A 15,150-nucleotide genomic window follows, 5' to 3' on the forward strand; every position below is an offset into this window, starting at 1 on the left:
TAGATATAGTAGTGAGTATCAGAACTGTGCTTTGAAAATGGCCAAAAGTGCACAGCTTTTCTCAGGGATCAGGGTGGCCAAGGGCACATGCAGAAGCGGGTGAAAGATCAGGGGTGTGTGAACAAGCTGAGACCAGGGACACGTGCAGACCCCCAGGCAGATGCAGGCACTACTAACTGCATGCAGGTGTAACTGAGACAGCCCCTCTTTGACTGACAAACCCAGCAAAGTTGAGCTTTCCAGCTTGAGATAAAAAAAAAAACAAACCAACCAACCCTGAACGATCCCATGCCGTGCTAAGCAGGAGCTGAAACATCTCTCATCAACTGCAAAGCAGCAACAAGGGGAGGCTTGTAGCACACACACACACACGCACACAAACACTTATTAAAGTTTTGAAACCATAATTAAAAGCCTGCGTTTCCACTGCGCGGCGTGTGCTGTGCCGCGGCCCCGGAGCTGTGCGAGCTCCCCCCCCGCTCCCCCTGCCCCGCTGCTCAGCAGCTCCACGGCGCCTCATCTCCAGTTGTCAGTTTTACGTATCACCGTGTTTAACATGCAACCAGCGCTCCTCACCTGCCTTTCACTGGAACTCAGCGTGGCCCCCCTGCTATTGATTAATTTGCGCTAATTAAAACCAGCAGTGTTTCTGCAGAAAAGAAAGATGTGTAAGTGTCAATAAATTATGGGAAATTTCACAGATTAAAGATTGCCAACTTCTGCTTGAAAATAACTAAACAAATGTTAATGGCTCTTTCCAAAGAGCCTAAATTCACTGACAGGGATGCATGAATGGGCTCCAGCGCTCTTCTTCGATTTCAGTGACATACAGTGATGTTCTGTTGGGGTTACAAACTGAAAGACTTCATTTTTTCAACATAGGTGTTTCTGTTTTCCAAGATAATTTATGCATTGCCGCTTGCTCTTCCTTGCCAGTGATTCAAACCGATCGGCTGAACCAAGATTTTTTAGTGCTAACAACATGGCAACCCTACTAAAATCCCAAGCAAATAAACAGAGGAATTGTGGTGAGCCACCAAGCCAGCAGTGCTTGTTAGCAGCTGCTGGTACTAAACCTGCTGGAAAGCAGGTGCAATGAAGGAAACTTTGCAAATCTGGAACAAACAGCTGGGGATAAGCCCAGCTTTTATGGTATGAAACTGGATTCACCTGAGGCAGGGGTAATTCAGAGCCAGGTCAGATTTCTATTGTCCAAAGCTGGAGCACAGATGGAGGGAGCAGGGAACAGCACTGTAATAATTCTCTTGCACATTCCTTTCTGTGCCCTGGTCCCTGTCCGGACTCCATTGCTCCCAGTTTTCAATACAACACCTTTCCTTGGTGCCAGGGAAGCCAGCAGAATTACAAAGGCAACTTCAGGACAGGCTGGTTAACAGGAGGGGCCTCCCAGTCTCTACAGCTCACCAGGGACTGATTATCCTCAGGGTTTACAGATTCACAGTGGCTAAAATCCAAACGCACCAAAGTTTTGCAGCTTGCTGGCAGTTGAGGATGCAGACAGCACCAGAACAGGCTTTCCAGCAGGGACAGTGTACATACTGATTTTCAAGTGGGAGGAGTGAATTCCCTGGGAACAAGAAGGGTTATGAGGCCTGACGTGATGCCAGCGAGGCTGAGGATGTGGGGGCTCAGCAGTGAGATGAGTGTGTTCCTTACAGGGTTAGGTTTAATGACACCCTCTTGCCCTTGATCTTTGGAGTTGTATGAGGGAGCAGAGGGGAGGAAGAGCTTAAATGTCAGCTTTGTACTGAGGTGAGTGAATTCCCCAGCATTGGCATTGGCTGACCAGGATGAGGTTCTGTCCTGGTGGGAGCATCTCATCAAATGCGCTGAGAAATCACAAAGCTCCTGCCATTGGCTTGGTGGGATCAATTAACTTTGGCATTGTCACTGCCTCCAATTAATTCTGTGGCTGCAGGCTGGGCCCTGCTGGGTTTTGGTGGGGAAGGACTGACAGGGTGTTGAAGGCTGGTGTGAGAGAGCTGTGTGGCAGCACAGGGGCAGGAGTAGATCAGGGGCTCAGCTGCACATGTAGAAGGGGAAAGGCAACTGGAAGTAGATGGAAATGTGATGCAAACATAGTGCAAAGTCATGCACTTGGCTGCTACATAATTAAGAATTTTTGCAGTTGACCTAGGGAGTAAAAGGGGGACCCACGTCCTTTGAAAGTCCGTCTGCTGAAAGACTCATATTTATTAGTCAGTCACAACAGAAGAAATGTCATCAGAACAAGTGTTTTCATGAGAAAAAGGGAAGGACTGATGCCCTTGTACGAGACAGTATCAGTCTGCAGCATCAGTGTTTGGGATATTTTATACAGGTTGTGGTTACTCACCATCAAGACGAAATAGTTTAATCTGAGAACACCAAAAAGAGATGTCTGTTAGCCTTGCAGGATGGGGTTCAGCCTCTGATATGCAGACTCATGGAGTCAGAAAGTCTACATGTCTTAAAGATGTCACAAAAATCATTATTTGATCCCAGGACTGGGTTGCCACATGGACCAAGGACAGAGATAGGACTGACTTGTCCATAGGTAGTGCACAGTATCAGTGCTTTGGTCTGTGGCTCACACTGCATTTCACTCCTACTGAGGAACAAACATTTGGTTTGATACATGCTTTAGGCTGTAATACATTAGTCTCTAAAAATCCATCTCTGTCACTGTCACCCATAATGACCAGTATCTCAAGAAGTAAAGGAGTTTATAAAATTGAGGTACAGCGTTGGCTGACATGTGAAACTTAGCCTACTGTTGCAGGAAAGATAAGAAAACAAAACTGACAGTTCTGGAAGCACTCAAAGGGTGATAATCTACAGGTATTTTATATCACCTGCTGCCTGGTCTGGTTAAAAACTCCAGAAGCTGCACTCAAGAATCCAGTGTTTGAAAACTGTGGACTCCTTGTGACCAATCCAGTATCAAACCGTAGGAGGATGATCAGTTCTGCACTGATATACCCAGGAATCAGGGATGGGATTAACTTCATATTCCTATTCAGAGAACTGATCCACTCGTCATAGGTTTATTTTACGGGCTAGAAAGAATAATAGGTTTTTTAAGTGTAGTTCATCTCATTCTATTACAGACATTAGGCTGACTGCCTGTGCCTGTCCTTGGCTATAATTGGAGCCTGGAGTGCCTAGCTCAAATGGAAATGTCTGCCTCGAAGAAATGAGATGAATCCATAAGGAATTCCTTGCATAAGGAAACTGAGGGTCATATTTTTGCTTTCCTCTCCAAGAGAGACAATCCTTTTAGGATGTTTCTATTCTGAGTTGCTCAGCATTTTTCTAGATGGGTGTCTATGTTTTCCTCTGCAGTGTTTCAGGATTCTCTTTCCAAGTACATGATCACTAATCCTGCCTGGTTGCCTGCTGTGGGCTAACAGGCATCCTCTGGGCTGGCATGGGTGCTAGGCTCTTTTGTCACTCTCCCAGCTCTTGGGAAAGAAGATGTGAACTCTCTTGTAGAGAGGGAGAAAGGCATGGCCCATGGAGGGGTAATGGTCATTCAATCCAGTAAGCAGAAATGCTGGGCAAAGGTCCCAACTTCTGATCTCTAGACTGTGATGTCTGTCCAGATCATGCAATGGCAGGCTTGTGGCTGAACTAGGAGAGAGAACAAAAGTCTTTGGCAATAAAGTCCTTGAGGAAACTCACAGGAAAGAAACTACAATGTCACAGTCATTGAGTTTTGGGTGAGGCATTAAATGGCCATTTGAAGTGAGCATGAAACTTCATGTTCAAAACAAAGCACATGGAAAACACACCCCTGAGAGACTTTTCAGTTTAAATGGATTATTTCAGGAGGCAATGTGAACGAGGTATTTTTCAACCCCTTCCCAAGTCACTAAGTCAAAATCTTGCCCTTCATCCCAAAGTGTAAGTGGTCATATTTACCTAAACTCTGAAAGAGAGCCAGAATTTCAGCAGAGCAGAAATTCAGCAGGATGAAGAGATTCTGAAGTGTATCCCTCAGGTGGAATACCAAGAACTGGAACTGCAGGGGCTGACACTAGTCAGATGGGAAGCGCATGGGAAAGTAGCATGAACTTGCACAGAACCTACCATACAACAAAATTAGTCCCCTGGGAGTCCTACACCCACTCACAAAGATTTTAGGCAAAAGAGAGAGCTGTTTCAGCATAAAACCTAACTCTGTTATGCATGGGCTGTTGGTTTCCCTTTATTACCAGCTCCTCTGGATTCATATCAGAAAGCCTGGAAGCTCTATATCCCTAACGAAAAGCAAAAGATATTCATTACTAAATCTGAAATGTTCAGATGTAATTGGTTACTAGCAGATTTCGAGGTCTGTTTCAGTTATCCCCATGCAGCAAAACACAATACAGTGATAAAGCAGCTCTGCCAGAGGGTGGTGGTACATGTGATTGTACCAAAACCTCCACTGGATCTGGTTTTTGCTGTCTCCAAGGCTGCTGATTCACCTAAAGAGGTGACTTCGGCCCTCAGAGGCTGAAAGTGGCTTCTTAATCTACTCTCTCCTCCTGAGTTTGGGTGGAAGCTCAGCAGAAAATACTGTGTATACGAGTGAGACATTTTGACATCTTTGTCATTAGTCAAGCACTGAAGAGATAATGGAAGGATAGTAACTTCTACTATTGACTCAAGGAATTTACTTTTATTTTTTAAATGCCAGAGATGTCTGTATTTAGGACCTGAAGTACAAGAACAAAGTTGCTTCACTTTCACTTCTCCCTTCCATGCTCAGCACAATGACAGGATCAGGCTCTGCTGCTTTTTTCAGTGTTTTATGGCTGGAAACTTGAAGTTCTCTTCTCCGTGGAGTCAGAGATGCCCCAGGATCATCAGACATTCTCTTTATGACAGGAAAAACCTTCCCTTTCACTAAGTGGTCACTTTGAAACGCATCTTCCCTGGACCTCTGCAACAGCAGCTCTCAAACTATCTCACGAAACTCATGTTTCCTGCCAGGCTGTGGGTGATCTGCAGTAATTCACACTGAAGTCGGGTACTTATAAGATATTCTACTACCATGCCTTTAAGAACAACTATATTACTGCAGTAAAACATGGCTGAGTATCAAGCCACTCATGCTGAACAGATAGCTCAGGTTCAGGGAAGATAAAATGCAAATAAAAATTATTATTTACAATGTCTAACTGCACAAAACAGTGGCAGGTGAAGAATGCAAGAAAAAGCTACTTTATCCAGTAATACAAGGATCAGATCTACACAGTTCCTTTCCTTCTCCATGTATTTAAGTTTCTCTCAGATAGAACTATTGATTGGCTGGACCTGCTGCAAGGGCCTGGTGGTGTGGCTTCTCCAAAAGTGGGACTTCTGGGGAAAACAGGATGACAATACAATCCAGACAGGCAAATCTAGAGAGCACCAACAGACAGTTTCAATATTTCCCTCTCTCTTCACACTGGGTTCTTTGTTCATGAAATGCCTCTTATTTTAAACTAAACTAGTGCCTATTATCTTGTCTCCAGACATCTCAGAACAATGTTTTTCAACAAAGCTGTAATCAAGAGTGTTGTACCTCTCCAGACCTCATAGCTCTCTCTATTGTTGGAAAACTGGGGGTTGCTTTTTAAGTTGCAGACTGAAAGAAGCTGGGGATATATTTCCACTTATCCCAACAGGAACATTTAAGCCAGGGCTGCAGCAGGAGAAATATTTGGAGGCTTCTTAAATTTTCAAGACACCTTCCATTTATTCATCACAACATTTATTTTCATGGTAAATCAGGAAAGTCACTTTGTCTTGTAAATATGCAGATGAAATCCTTGTGGGTTGAGAGCGAAGGAGGGAGGCATGAAAGATGACTGCCTTGGGTCCGCTAAGGAGACTCAAGCAAGTGCTGACGAGATGCTGAGCTGACCAGAAATTGGATGACCACATCAGGATGGCATTGGGCCAGAGCTAATACACCGTGCTGACAAACTGGGTTTATTTGGCTGCTTGGGCTCCACGCCATGGTACTGCAGTGAGCGCTGATCAGCCTCGAGAGCGGGCAGAACAAAACTGGGTTAGTGGACATGAGTCCACCTGCATCCCCTTTTCCCTTCCCACCGCTCACCCAGTCTGAAAGGAGTGAAGAAATGTCTCCCCATGTTCTCAGTGCTTGCCAGTGGACTTGAAAACTGTCCATCTTTCCATTTATGCTTTGCAGAACAGTTTGAGCTTAATGCATAAGCAAATATGAGCACTTTCTTATAAACAGGAATACGACCCATCTTCCCCATCTTCTCAGCATCCAGTGCAACTCTCCAGTAGTCAGTATTTAATAGCTGCAGAGGAGTATGTGAGGTTCAGAGGTTGGGTGCCCCTCACCACTCAAAAAGGAGACACATCCCGGCTGCCCCTGTGTGAATCTCCAGGCTTGCATTGGAAAGGGTACCTGGGGTGGGCAGCTCAGCAAAGATTTGACCAGAACTCCTGGTGACTAAAGCTGGTTGAGCAGTGTGCAACTCCCTGCAAAAATAATTTTAAAAAGTACAAAACCATTGCTTTTTTTTTTCTTCAGTTCAGTATTTTAAAGGAAATTCAAACTCTGGAATACCATATCCGCAAGCAGAGATTTTTGATATTAATAATGTCCCTGTGGTACCTCATACAAGTCAGATTTCAACCACTTCAGGCTCTCACTGTCTTTGTAGGTGAGATCTCCTGCTCTCATTCCTTCTCAGAGGGATTCCTCCCTCAGAGAAGGGAGGCAGTGCCTCCAGGACCTCTGCCATGCCCACCATGGAGAAAGCAGCAGATTTAGGGCACTTGGTCCATGGTGGGGAATGAGAATGAGAATTGCTCTGACAAAATCCCCTGTGTGGCAGCATTTCCAAATCAAAGTATTTTAACAGAGACACAAACACACACACACTGGGGATCAGATATTTTTTTTTTTGGCTGAAGTATTTAGGGTTTCAGTCAAAATGTTTTCAGTTTTTAATATTTGTTTTTCTGAGGAATAATTGAAGTTTTTGCTGCAAAGCAGATACTTCACACAATAAACATGTCTTTCTTGAAAAAAAAAAAACAGATTAGAGGGAAAATTTTCAACCATCTGTCTGGCTGAAGGACTACTGAAGAGGGAATACTAAGGCTTTATGTAGATATTTTGCAACTCTTTGAGACTCATTAAAAACTAGAAACTTTGACTTACGTGAAAAAAGGTGAAGGACAAAGAAAAGAAAGCAAAGCAACAGGGTCAAGTGAAACACCACAGTCAGAGTAATTCTGAAGTAACAAAGAAAAATTTCAGTAGCCATTTTCTATCTTTCTAGTATGTTTTTCCACATGCAGCAGTGGGGGATTGCTGACTCTCCTTGAAAAGAGAAAGGGCTACATTGCCACTTCAGTGTGTGGAAAGTACTTTTCTCCATCAAGACTTTTATTAAAATCAACAGGACTGTTTGTGCAGAGTGGTGCTTTTCAAAAGCCAGGATCAGCATCTACACCTGGCCCAAGCAGCTCAGTAGAAATTCCCTGTGCTATCAAGCTGTGAGCTAGTTCAGGTGCACATGCTCCAGAGAGGAACAGCAGCAACTGGTGGTTTTTCCCCATGGCTGACAGCCAAAGTGTTGATTATCATCACGAAAAGCAAAGGATCAGCTCATCAGGGGCTTGTTTCTCTGCACAGCTAAGGAGCTTAGTGCAATAGAGGTTAGCTTGATTCCAGGCAAAATAGCCAAACCTGCTGGCACCAGGGGCTCGACCTCACCTCTCCTCCTGGGTCTCATCCCCTCTTTTAGCATAAACCCTTAGCTCTGGACCCAGAGGTGGTGGATGAAATATTGGTGGACCCTCCTCCACCCTCTCCATCAGGCAGCTTTATGCAGTTTAGCCCTTCCAAAAAAAATAGAAAGAGGAGGGGGAATCACTAAACATTTTCTATTTCAAAACAGATTTCATCTTCCATAGAAAGTAATACTGCCTCCAGCCATGTGTAACTTATTTTTTATCCAACGGAGTATATGGGCTTATAACTAGATCCTGATAGGAACCCAGGTTTAAAACATTATTCACAGCAGGTTATTTGATCTTTATTTGCTGAATGCACTCAGCTGAATCCCTATCTCCAAACAATATGAGAAATAAAATGCCGGGCATGCTTCATTGGCCAGCCAGCTCATCTTGATTTGCAGAGACGACTACATCCCTCTCAGCAGTTTTAGAGATGTGCCATATTCCAGGCCCTAAGATGCAGTTTTCCCTTCCTCTTCCTCCACCTGAATGCTTATCTTTCCTTGCTTTTCTCCTTTCCCCAATTAGTTGCTTTAAAAAACACTTCAGACCAGCCCTTTCCTCTCCCTTCACCATGACTTTTGGGAAATTGTGCTTCCCACAGTACATTTTTGGGGATACTTGTTCAAAACCACTTGCCATATATTCTTGTGCAGAAGGTCAGTGCTCATAACCTGCTCAGGAAGCCACAGGCCTTTGTGATGAGACTGGCCACCGGAGGAAAGGTGGGTTGGAGGAGGCTGTGAGACCCTGGTAAAATTACTGATATTCATTTTATTAATGTAACTCTGTGACACATCTCAGTGCTGACCTTGTCTCTGCTGCACCAACTGTGCTGCAGCTTCAAGCTGTGTCACAGTTAAAGGTGGACTCGGAGATCGCAGGTGACCACTGGGACTGCTTCTTTCAAGAAAACCCCTGATGGCTACAAACTGGATTAATTACCAAGCAGGGTGGATAAGGCTTTGCTGTCCTAAAAGGGAAGCCAGAGCAGCTTGGGGAGAGAGGCCAAGCTGCACACAAGGAGGTCAGGTTCTTCATTCCCTTTGACTTTTGATGAGATATGCCTTTGAAAATCCTCTCTCAGATATCCTAAAATAAAACTCTTCAGTTGCCAGGCCAGAGCTCAAGCATAAAGTATACTTCAGAAACTTCATCATGGAGGATTCTTCTGTGGCAGGGCTTTGGGAATGGTGAGCGAGTCCTTAGTGGATATCCCTGTGGCGGGATGGTGTCATTAAACTGGCCAGCATTCTGCACTGCTATTGCAGGTACAGCAGGACAGGGCCACTTCTCACACGAATATCTGTAGCTCTTACATTCCCCTCCCTGGGGCGTGTTTCAAAGCCTATCTGCCCATCATAGCTGCCTCCTCCTGCTTCCCTTTCAAGACATGTCAGGAGGCCATCCCGCTGCCAGGCTGTGTGTAGGTTATGCTCATTTTCCCTGGGTAAGGGCAGAGCAGTGTCACTGACCCAGTTGAATGTTTCCTCACAGAAACACGAATTAAAACCACCCCCTATTGTCAGTAACCAGCTCACTGTGCAGTGTGGAGGATTTGTCCCTGTCCTCGTTCCTGTACAGCCTGGGAGTGTCACCAAGCCTGGACAGATGTGGCAGCAACCGACAGTTCAACATTGGCTCTGTGGTCTGAGGGCAAGCACTCATGTTCTGTGTACTTCATTGGAGAAGGATGGGAACATCTGAGGCAAGAATTAAATGTCTCACTTTTCTTTCCCAGTAATTAACCCTGGAAAAGAGAAAAAATAAACACAAACCAAACAGTCAGGGAGGCAGATTTGCATGGCTGGATTAGAGTCACAGTTGGCCTATCCCCTTGGGAACACTACTCTGCTATTAATAAAATGATAAACAAGCCCTTTTATTTATTTATTTTCCCTTCTCTCCCCAAGCCCTTTGATTTCTCTTCTTCTGCTTCAGGGAGCCCTACTCCCTTCCGTCAGCTCGCACAGGGAGTGTTTGCAGAGAGAGTGTTTGCAAGGGGCTGCTCTAGGAAAGAGAAAAATGAAGGGTAAAGGGAGTGTGGGGAAGAAGAAAGTGGGTGAAAATTATTCTAACCATTTCTAGCAATCACATCACCTCTCAGAACTGGCAGAAACAATGCCCCTCATTTATTCCTCTTGCGCTGATGCAGCTGCAGGTCTCATTCCCACGGGCTTCCTCCAGCTCCCCAGGGTCATCCCATCCTTGCAGGTACCTGTCTGTCCCTCTCCACCCCTGGGGGCAGCTGTCTGGAGCCCCTCACTGAGACAGAGACAGCCTGCTGGTTTCACTGAGTCCATGTGGGAATAGGGGCTGTCAGGCAGAGAGTGTGTGCGAGGGGAGAGTTACCCACCGAGGAAAAGCTAATTGCTCACTTTTAGGCAAGGGGATGTTTGTATCTCAACCATCAGCAGAGTGCAACGGATCTCAGCAGTCCAAAAAAGCACAGAGAGGAAAGGCACATCAGGTTATTTGCTTGAGAAGGGATTTTTGCCAATGTTGTGGGCAGAAATGGGTATGGATTAAACTGTGGTAATTCTGTGGTAATTCTTTATACAAATTAGGCATTCAGCTGAGTCTGAATTTTAAACAGTTGTCCTAAAAAAATTTAAATACATGAAAAATATTTCATAAAGTTCCTGAATAAATGATGAAAACTATTTGCCAGGCTTCTTCACTTGATCCTTAGAATGGGAAAAGGGCAGATTAAATGGGATAGCAAACACAGAGCTAGTGTTGGGCTACTTACACACCTGGGCACTACTTGCGCATATATTTGGGGGATCATCTCGTCCGTGCTTCCAGTCATGATATGAGAAAAATTTGCTTGCTGAAGGGACAGGAATGATTTGAAGAAGTCCAGAGCTTGTTCTGTTACTGTTTATTGCTCCAGAAACATGTAAACTTTGAGTGACAAGCATCAGTCATTAACATGGAGGTACTCATGATAGAAGTTGTCCCTGCGCTCTCCATTTCCCCTTGGAGAGCTTGCAGAAAAGGAGGGACAGGAGATGCCTCAGTGCTGCTATGAGATCACTCACTCTGGTCATGCCCCCTTGCCAAGCCTGAGTACCAGCCTGATGTGCTTTTTGCTGGTAAGAGCAGAGTTGCAGGGCAGTGAGGAACAGAGAAATGGGAAACTGAACTGACAGGTCACTGCAGGGGCACCTGAGTCAAAGCAAGGAATATCTCAGCATCTCTACCCAGGCACAAGGCCAGGCACTGCTTCCTCGGGGACCTTTGTCTCCTGGACCATCCCTCTAGTCTTTCCATCGCTGTGCTGAATTTTCTTTAAAAGTTTTGTAAATAAAAAGCCCTTTCTGCCTTTTTTTTCTCTACAAGCATAGAGCAGGAAAGTGAGAGCAGAGGCCGACACTGCAGTCAGGGCATTAATGGCCACATTAGCTGTAAAGGGGCAGCCAAAGCAGGATGTGTAAAACCCCACCCAGGCTGCCCTTTAATTTGCTGTTACATGGAGTGGAAGATTTGAAAGCGTATTTCTGGGTAATTAATTCAAAGAGTGATTCTAATGGCTAATGCTGTCAGTTTTGACTGCAAGGGAGGTCTGGGGCTGGAGCAGGCAGTGAAGGGAAAGGAAAATGCTTGGAGGTCAGAAGCAGATGTTAAAATATTTTGACAGCCCACATCCAAGAGGCTAACTTAATGAAAGCCTTTGGCCAGCACCTTCCACGGGGTCTGAAACTGAATCCATTTATTTTTCTCCAGTATAACATGCATGCCTTGGACCGTGGCTTATCCATAAATCACCATTCTCCATTTGGTCAGGAACACCATCAATCATTCTCAGTGCCCACCAGCCTGTTCTCTGTGCCACTGCAGAAACACCAGTAAGAGGGATTTGTTGTCTCTTGAATTTAACTCCTGAATTTGCAGTGCCACATAGGGTAAGTTCTGCCTTTATCTCTACTGATTATTAAAGGCAGTGCAGTGACAGTCCTGCACCTATGTATGGAAATACACCTTCTCCATGGTGCTGGGAAATGCAATTAGGAAGCTCTATTCATGGTGTTGTTATCTCTGGCTGCTTGGAAGGATTTAATCAAACCACTGCAGCTTGCTGATGAGGATGCCCACAGCCTGTGAGTTTGGTTCCTCCTGCACTGCATATCCCTGTGGCATTTGCTAAACTCCTCCAGCCTAAGCCAGCGGGCTTGGAGTCGAATACAGCATTTGAAAAGGATTTGCTGGGGACCATTCTGCTGAGGTTTTTCAAAAGACTTGGTTAGGAAGCTGGAAAGGCACAGCTCCTGGCAGTCATGTTCACTGGCTTTCACTGCTTTTTTTTTTTTTTGCACTTTAGAGAGCACTTGGAGTAAAGACACAGGGAATGAAAACTTGTGAATGCAAAAAATAATTAGGAGGATATTTAATTTAAGTTTAAATTTTGAAACAAAGGTTGGATCAAATCTGCTCCTTTTGACATCCTTTTCCTGTTTCCAGAGATTAATTCAGTTCCTGCTGTGTATCAGCTCATCACTTCAGGATCTACCATTGCTACTTGTAAGAGTGTGCTGATAAATTGGTACATCTGTCATTTCCTGTCCTAAAATTTTGTATGGGACTGTAATGCATGGAAAAACCTTTTTCAGCCCAGACCTGGGATGACTGCACTTCAAGATAGGAGAAAGGATGCCCTGTGCCTCTACTGCTTGCAGATACAGTCACAGAGGTTGATTAAATCAAAGCTGGCAGATTTCCACCCCAATTCACTGCATTCCTTTAGTTCAGCTCTCTAAAAAGCACAAAAGACAGACATCTGTATGCAGACATGGACATCTACAGAATTACAGGTGTCAATATGTATGGTACAGGCCAACACAGAATTTACAGAAAAGTCTCACCAGCCTGGGGCTCCCAGGGTTTATTTTGAATACCAGGCTTGTGGGTGGTGGCAGAAGACAACATCTTTCTTTTCATGTGTGCTCAGGAACTGATGTGTCACTGAAACACAAGTATGGCACTAGAGATGTGCAAATCCAACTACCAAGCAGATGCACACTTGGTTTGTATGCAGACACTGTCACTCCAGAGATTAATTAGGCAAGTGCTTTCCCCGCTGGCTGATCAGCTGTATTTGGACATGCACATGGACTTACTGCAGGGCTAAATTAAGGAAAAGTCTTTTGAGTCCAAAAATGTCTAGGACTTCTGGTCATGTCAATATTAATTATTTATTTATTTCAGTTCTGTAAAGCTTCTTATCTGACAATGAAGAAGGCTACATACCCGCAGTCAGTCTATCTGAACACATTTTTCATTAGTGGTGCTCCGGGATGGCGAATGAGCAGCAGTATCTACATACATATGCAATTAAACCATTGCTTACACAATATCCACCTCCAGGCACCCCAGGACAATCAATAAGTAACGTTCCCGGATCAGCAGCAGCCATCAGACCCTCTTTGCCAGCAGTAAATAGGTTTTCACCTCCTACCCCAAGCGAGGGATGCGAGAGACAGAAGGCAGGTGCAGCCTTCACATTCCCCTCTGAGCACCTGCCAAAATTCCCTTTCTCCCCTCCTGTGGGCAGGGAGGGCACTGTTGGGGTGGGCGGTGTGTTCTGCCTCGCTGGTCGGTGTGGGCTGTTCTTCCTTCACGCTCTGCTGCCACTGAGCTCTGAGCAGCAGTTGCCTCCAGCAGCCCTTGCCAGACCCCTTGGTATTTTGGACACCAAGTGCTGCATGAGCAATAAGACCGTGGTGCCTGGGAGAGAGTGGGAACAGCTCTGGTCTCTCCTGGCCTGTGCCTTCTCTCACTGGTTAGAAAGAGGAGAGATTTCTTTTTGGCACTTTATTGTGAAGAAACATGGGCAACTGGGAAGGGTTTTCCCCTCTGTGTTCTCTCTTACTCACTTCCGTGAAGCCACAGAAAACTTTCCTTGCTAAATGAGGGTGTGAAAGCACATGATAGGTTTTGCAAGTGTCCATTAAGCACATAAGGTACACCCAGGATTTCTGTGTTAACTCAAATCCAAGCTTTCCATGGCAATGGTGTGAATGCAGATACTGTCAAGCAGAAGCAGCTGGGATCAGCGGCAGGCCAGCAAAGTCTGGTTTTACTGACCAGGGGTAGCAAGATGAGGAAGGCAACTTTGATTCATTGCAGCCTCCAAGTACCTCTGGGGCTTTGCCCTGTACTGCAAGTCTCCCAGATTCCCTTGTTCCTATGAGATTTCTTTCATCTTGGGTAGCAATCTCACAGCATCAGCTCCTGAATGATGTGAGTTGTGTTACAGCTGAGGGCTGGGGAACAGATCCTGTTATGGGGAGCAGGAGTAAAAGACCAGACAAGAAATTAGAGGTGCAGACAGTTACTCTCAGAGCACCAAAATTACCAAGTAGCTGGTGTGGGGGGTTGTGTGTGTATAGAGTCTGGTATTTAATTCTTGTACCACACTAAATAATTAGTGTAAGGGCAAGAGCACTTAGTAATAGAGTTTCAGAATGATTTTTATATGTTGTTTCCTTACTAATTTTTCATTTGAATATTTCTACAGCTTTTTTTAATATTTTGTCAGAGACCACTGGTGTATTTATGGTCCTTTCTCCCTTGGAGAAACTGAGGCACATTGTGATGACATGACTTGGCTGGCGTGATCTGAAAAAGGGCCAGAATCCCAATCTTCCCAATCCTGAACCCCCAAAACTCGGGAGTTCCTAGCTGCTTGTGTGCAGGCAGGAGAGGAAGGGTAGGTAACAGCAAAAAAATACAGCGTGGCTATTAGCTCCAATGCCTCCAGAAATAACCCTTTATCCCGGTGTTTGGCAGAGCAGCCCTCCTTACTCATTAATGTGCTTGCTTAAAACCATTGCCCTTAAACTTCCACCAGTGCTGAAGTTAATGTACTGCCCTTTGCCTCCTTGAGTGAGATTGTGCTGTAGAAAACTGTGCTGGGCTGATTCCTGTCAAGACTGTATAATCAGAGATGGGAAAAACTTGGAAAGTGGCTCTTAGGAGGTACCTCCTGGGCTGAGAGCAACTCCTTTTCATGTTTGAAAAATACAGTGGTTTTCTACTAAGAAAGGAGAAAGTTATGCCTGCAAAACTTCTACAGCTTGAAAATTACCTCAGGCTTTCTGTGAAATCCCCACACTTTCACTGATGAGAGGATAAAATACCAGATATCTGCTCAGAATGAACCAAGGGAAGAGGGAGACAAAGCCACCTCCATCTCTACAGCACAGAGATGTTTTAGAAAGAGCCAGTTTTATCAGCTTGAGGGTGGATAAAATGCTGGTGTTGTCCCAGGTCCAAAGAGCAGCTCCTAACCTGTGATTAGAATTACTAATCTCACTTTCTCATACAGACTCTTCACCCTACTAAGGATGGGTTTTTCAGCCAGTGTTTGTCAGACCAGCTCTGAACCAG

The sequence above is a fragment of the Chiroxiphia lanceolata genome, chromosome 11 (assembly GCF_009829145.1).
Source record: "Chiroxiphia lanceolata isolate bChiLan1 chromosome 11, bChiLan1.pri, whole genome shotgun sequence".
NCBI lineage: Eukaryota > Metazoa > Chordata > Aves > Passeriformes > Pipridae > Chiroxiphia > Chiroxiphia lanceolata.